Here is a 6117-nt window from a genome sequence, read left to right as displayed (position 1 = left end):
GTCCTCTCTTCCGCACATACACAAATCCTGTTTCCCCTCGCGTTCTTTCGGTGTCTTTGCTATTATTATAACAATGTTGCCTTTTCAGCGTTTAATTTCATAATTACAAAATAAAAGTGCCAACCGTACACTGCAGCTTTTCTCGTGACATAAGTAAATGCAGCTATTTCCACTTTACAGGTTTGCAAACTGAGCCAGAGGAGGGCATATTTATTATGTATGTACAGAGTCAGAAATAGTTACTCTCAATTCAGGTTATGCCAAACCCATGTGCCAAGTAAAACATCACAAAGGGGACTTCCTCCAATGCAGTGGCCCCAGGAATCCAGTTACCACAAACTCTGTGGGGGAGGAAGTGTCTGTCTCCTGTCATAAATCTGCAGACTCTTAGCTATGGCTGAATGGTTAAAACTACACTCCTGATAATCTCCATGATTTTTCACACAGAAACGAAGACCAATAGCTGTGCAAGTTACAGAATACCAAATTACGTGTAGTAAAAGGAGACAGTCAAGCCCTTCATCTAAAAATTAACTTAACTGCTTGAGGAAAGATATGGTTATAAAGTTAAATGGTGTAATTTCATGTATGGAAATGGCTGTCCTTTCTTATATTTAAAATTTACCTTAGGACATAATTACCTCTCCACAAAGCCAATTTCTAAATGGGAAACATTCCTCTGGCTGGATGTTCTTCCTATTTCTTGGGGCCCCAGTGGAATAGTGCTGCTCAGTGATCAAGGAGAAAGTGTCAGTGCTCAGAAGCGAACTCCCTCAATGAAAGCCTCCCCGAAAACTGGCCTCATTCATCATTATCTGTTCTCATCTTGAGGCAGCATGCCAGCTTCCCAACCATATGGAATTCTCCTGTGAGAAGGATGTTCTGGGGGGTGAGAAACGGACCCACTATGCGGAGAGGTCTCTGGTGGAGTTCCCAAGGAAGAGACCAGAGGGATCTCTGTTTAGCCAACTTGCTTTGTCTTCCTCGTATCTTCCAGCTGACTTTAGGGCCTGCTGTCGTTCTGATGTGGCATCCTGTCGTGTACAAGCAAGATGCTAATTTGGGATCCTTTTGCAAATGGCATTCTCTTTTCCTACTTGCAATAACACTGTTTCTTTCTGGAATTCTGTCCATCAAAAAGCTCTGACGTTGATTCTGTCTCAATTTTTATTATCAAGGAAGCGAAGTCTTCTGTGCTCTTCTAATCTGAATTGGAAGGGAAGCCCTGTGCAATAATATCGTGACTTATAATGCCAAATATTTGTGCTTCTGCTGGTTCCCTGAGTCCCAGAGTCTAGAGGCCAGAGTTGCTTTGTTCATTCATGACACACTTGTCCAGCCCTGACTTCATTTAAAGCACAGTTCTGGGTGCCGTGGAGACTGTAAAGATGGATGGGACCGAGATGAGGTCGGGCGGATAAGGACTGTGCATCTGAAAACATGAATGTGGTGTGTTGCAGGGGTGCAGAAGGATTCCCACGGAAGGTCAAAATCAAGAGAGATTGTTTCTAGCCTTTAGGTGGGGCAAGACTTCTTGAAGGAGATGGCATTTAACTAGGTGAATACTGTGGGCAGATCCAGAAAAGGTGACATAAGCTGGGAATGGGATTTTGACTTTATGTTCCTTTAAAGAATAATTCTAGGTCCTTATATTCTCTATGGAAACTAGGGTTAGTGATGATCAGAATGCGCCTTTCTTTCATCCCCCAACTTCAGATTCTTTTGGTCATAAGGCATGTGGCCTTAAAGCAAGAAAGTGTAAAAATAAAAAATGCAAAGACAAAGAGCAGGTTGACGACATGGGCATTTCGGATCATAGAGAGCATCTCTTCCGCACTGGAATAATTTGTCAGGTCATCGTGCCAGATAAATAGAATTTCAAACTGAAAACAGGACCAAAGTTTCAAAGTCCTCAATTTCCAAATGGCTATCACATGGCCTTTATCTGTTTACAGAAGAAATCACAGTGGAATAAGGCAATCACCCTTTCCTGGAAAGCAAGAAGGATGCATTTCCTGGCGCTGTAAATAGAACCTCTGTGAGTCTGGCCACCCCCGCTTCTCAGGAGACTGCAGACGGTGGACGGTAACAGCCCCTGTCTTTCGGGCAGGAATAATTAATGGAGTAAGTGTAGGTTTGTGGCTTGTGAGCAGCCGGGGTGAAACTGCTTGTCCATTTCAGCTTTCGCCTAAACCACCGGGACGCTTACTTCCTGAGTCAATGGTGATCTCGCAATGCTAACAAAAGACCCCCATTGATCACTGCCCTCTCATAATTGCTGCCAGTGTGAGGCTGTCCCTCACAACTTGTTGACATCTCTTGACAATTTAAATATGGCCCGTGCTAAAGGCCCAAAGCCATCATAACGCAGGGTGAAGAATGAAAAGGCAAATATGAACTTTTGCAGCAAACTCAAGTTCAGGGTGCAACAATGCTTCTCGAGTGATGACATTTAATTGTGCAGTACGAGCCTTTCCACTGGAGCCTCCAGGTTCTGCTTGAGCTGAGAGGTTGCTGGTAAGCTAACTCTTAAGTAGCCCCATAACCTTTCAGAAATGAGAAATCAGGAGGCATTGTGTACCCAATAGCACTTGGGTGTGTTAGGAACCCCCAGAAGGAAAGGTCTCACACCAGGGGTGGGGTGGAAATTGGCAGCCTGCGTCCGAAAAACGGCTTTGCAATTCATCCAGACTCAGGCTCAGCAAACTGTCCTGAGGGCTCAGCAAACTGTGGCCTTGGGCCAAATCCAGCCCAATGCCTGTTGTAAATAAAGTCTTCTGTAATGGAGCACAGCCACACCCATTTGTTTACATAATGTTTATGGATCTTTGGCTCTGCAACAGCAGAGCTGAATGGCCGAGACGGATTGTATGACCCGCAAAGCTAAAAAATCTTTCCTATCTAGCCTTCTACAGAGAGAGTTTGCTCCAATGTATATGGCCGGATGGCAATTTTCATATGAAATCACCAAACTGGGCGCTTGGGTGGCTCAGTCAGTTAAGCGTCTGCCTGCAGCTCAGGTCATGTCAGGGCCCTGGAATCGAGCCCCACATTGGGCTCTCTGCTCAGCGGGCAATCTGCTTCTCCCTCTTACTCTCCCTCTGTGCTCTCTCTCTTTCTAATAAATAAAATCTTAAAAAAAAAAAAAAAGAAAGAAAGAAAGAAAGAAATCACCAGACTGAGCTTTCAGTAGGAGATTCTTAATCTTAGAGAAGCCTTGCAATTAATTGTGCTTTGAAGCCTAGAGAGCTGGACCTGAGACACGGAGGCCACAGTGTAGCCTCATCATGAAGCTTTCAAACCCTTGGGCATGATTCTGGTTCTAGTTCCCTGAGACACTAGTGCCTGTAGCCAACAGTCTAGCCTCCCGTGATTTTGGCAACATGGCAAAACTGGAAGAATCGGAAGGCCCTGGAGTCCTCAAGGTCTAAATGGCTGATTTCTGAAATGGAGGTATAAAAGCTCAACACAAGTCTTTGATTCGCATTTGGTTTGGATGACTATAAAGATTTCCAGTCCCATACATAAATTTAGCAAAAGTTAAGCATGCTTGTTCTAGCGTTCCATAGTTAAATTCAAATTTCTGGACTGCTTAGAGAAAGAATTCTTCTTCTTTATAGTTGAGGAAGAATTAATCTCTAAGGCACCAGATTGCTATGATTGTTAAAAATGTAGTAGTTGTTTGGGTCAAAAGCTCTCTGAAATGTACTATATACTCTTAGCATGGAAGTCCCCGATTTAGGTCTGTCACCAACATGGGCGCCGAACTGAGACCCAGCACTGGAGGCTCTCCTTCCTGTTTTCTTCCACTTTCTACCGCCAGCTTCATAAACTCTCACACACATAGAGAAGATGTCCTTTGCCCTGGATGAAAGCCAGCTGGCTGATGTGTTGAGAAAGATTCTGAGGATACATCTAGGGGCAGTGGAAAAAAGCTCCATGACCCATGATTGGTGTGTGTGATGATTCCAGAGAGGAGGTTAGGTATCTTCCACTACATAATTCTGATTCTTGCTCTGTGGCTTCCAGGGCTTCTGAATGGCAGAGTCGTTTTTTGTTGCTTTGTTATCAGCTCTGAGATCTGAGGCTCAACGTTCCTGTTGCTGGGTCTTAGCATCGTCTCATCTTCTGTTCCTCTGGTTACTTCACTTTTCTCCCCCCCTTTCCTATATTCATCTATTCTTCTTGGCTCTTCTGACTGTAATGACTTCTCTTGAGAAGTGTGTCTTTAGACACTCCTGGTCCAGAAGGTGCTTCTTTCTGCTCCCCAGGGCCACAGTTTACATGTGTGCAGACTGGAACCCGGACAAGGTTGCCTGGGCAAAGATGGGAATGGAGGCTTTCGGCCAGTGTGCACCCTGCCCCTTTCACATTGATTCATCTGCATTCTACTACCTGTCTCCTTTTCTCTCTCTCTTTTTTTATCCATTACTTGTGCATCCTTGTTTTATTAAATGGATTATAATACATTTGTTTTGATGCTCAGATTGGCCCAGATTTGGCCAGTGGGAGCCCTTTCAAGCTGGTTCCTTGGTTCTTTTGACATATCTCTATCATTTTTTTGTAAGTACTTCCTTTCCTTCTGCACAGCACAAAATTCCAGATTCATCTTTACCTTCCTTGCCTCAGCTCTGGCATCAGCTACTTCTGTAAGAAGGCCTCATTCCTTTCAGCTGGAGATGATATTTAGAAACCGAGACTGGGTGGTAGGTGTGCTGGCAGGTAACTGAGGTGTAATTGCTTTTAGAATTTAAAGATGTTTTAAAAATTATTAATGATATCATGAATAGATATTGATACTTCCAATTCCAATCCAAACCCATAAGTTCTTCTTTGCTTTCCCCATTCCATTTTTTGTATTTTTCTTTTTTTTTAAAGATTTATTTATTTATTTATTTGACAGAGAGAGAGAGATATAGTGAGAGAGGGAACACAAGCAGGGGGAGTGGGAGAGAGAGAAGCAGGCTTCCCGTGGAGCAGGGAGCCCCATGCAGGGCTCCATCCCAGGACCCTGGGATCATGACCTGAGCTGAAGGCAGACACTTAACGACTGAACCACCCAGGAGCCCCCTGTATTTTTCTTTTTTTTTAACTTTTTTTTTTAAAGATTTTATTTATTCATTTAAGACACAGAGATAGAGAGAGAGAGCAGGGGGAGAGGCAGAGGGAGAGGGAGAAGCAGGCTCCCCGCTGAGCCAGGAGCCCGATATGGGCCTCGATCCCAGGACCCTGGGATCATGACCTGAGCTGAAGGCAGACGTTTAACCATCTGAGCTACCGAGGCGCCCCTTGTATTTCTTTTCTTTACACATAGAACCCTGACTCTCAACAGTACATCCTACCTATTCATTTGATCAGTTCTATAACACATTTAATTTCCATTTGAATTTGTTCTCCCTTGGGCATCTTGTAATTTCTGAAATAGTTTTGTCTTTTCCTTTTATTTCTTCCTTTGGTAAAATTAAGTCTCATTATGTGTCTTCTTGTTTCTTGTCCATTTTTATTCTTAGTTTTTGGATATACTTAGTTAATGTTTATTTGAAAATAATTCAATTTGTCATATTGTGTTATAGGCATCTTTTGCTTCATGGTTGGATTTTGGGGGATAGTTTTTATTAGCTGAAATATCGTTTACATTTTTATTTCCTTCTGACAGTAGTATTATATGCAATTGGTTAGATTTTTTTTCTATTCCTAGGCATTTGGTGGGTGAGTTTTCTAAATCGAAAGCACCATTTTCTGTCACTATAATAAAGTTCAGTATCTTTATTTTTAAAACATTTTTTAAAAGATTTTATTTATTTATTTGAGAGAGAGAAACAGAGAGTGACAGAGCTAGCGAGAGAGGGAACACAAGCAGGGAGGGGTAGAGGGAGAAGCAGGCTTCCCGCTGAGTAGGGAGCCCGACACGGGGCTCGACCCCAGGACCCTGGGATCATGACCTGAGCCGAAGGCAGACACTTAACTGACTGAGCCACCCAGGTGCCTCAGTTCAGTATCTTTAACGGATAATGTTGATGATGATGGAGATGGGGTGGACTGGGAGTGGCCATGACGTCTTACTTTTTTGTTTGTTTCCGGAGGTTTCTTATCTTCAGTTTCTTACTTCCTTCTTGG

The sequence above is a fragment of the Halichoerus grypus genome, chromosome 12, assembly GCF_964656455.1.
Source record: "Halichoerus grypus chromosome 12, mHalGry1.hap1.1, whole genome shotgun sequence".
Taxonomy (NCBI): domain Eukaryota; kingdom Metazoa; phylum Chordata; class Mammalia; order Carnivora; family Phocidae; genus Halichoerus; species Halichoerus grypus.
This window is presented reverse-complemented; position numbering follows the sequence as displayed.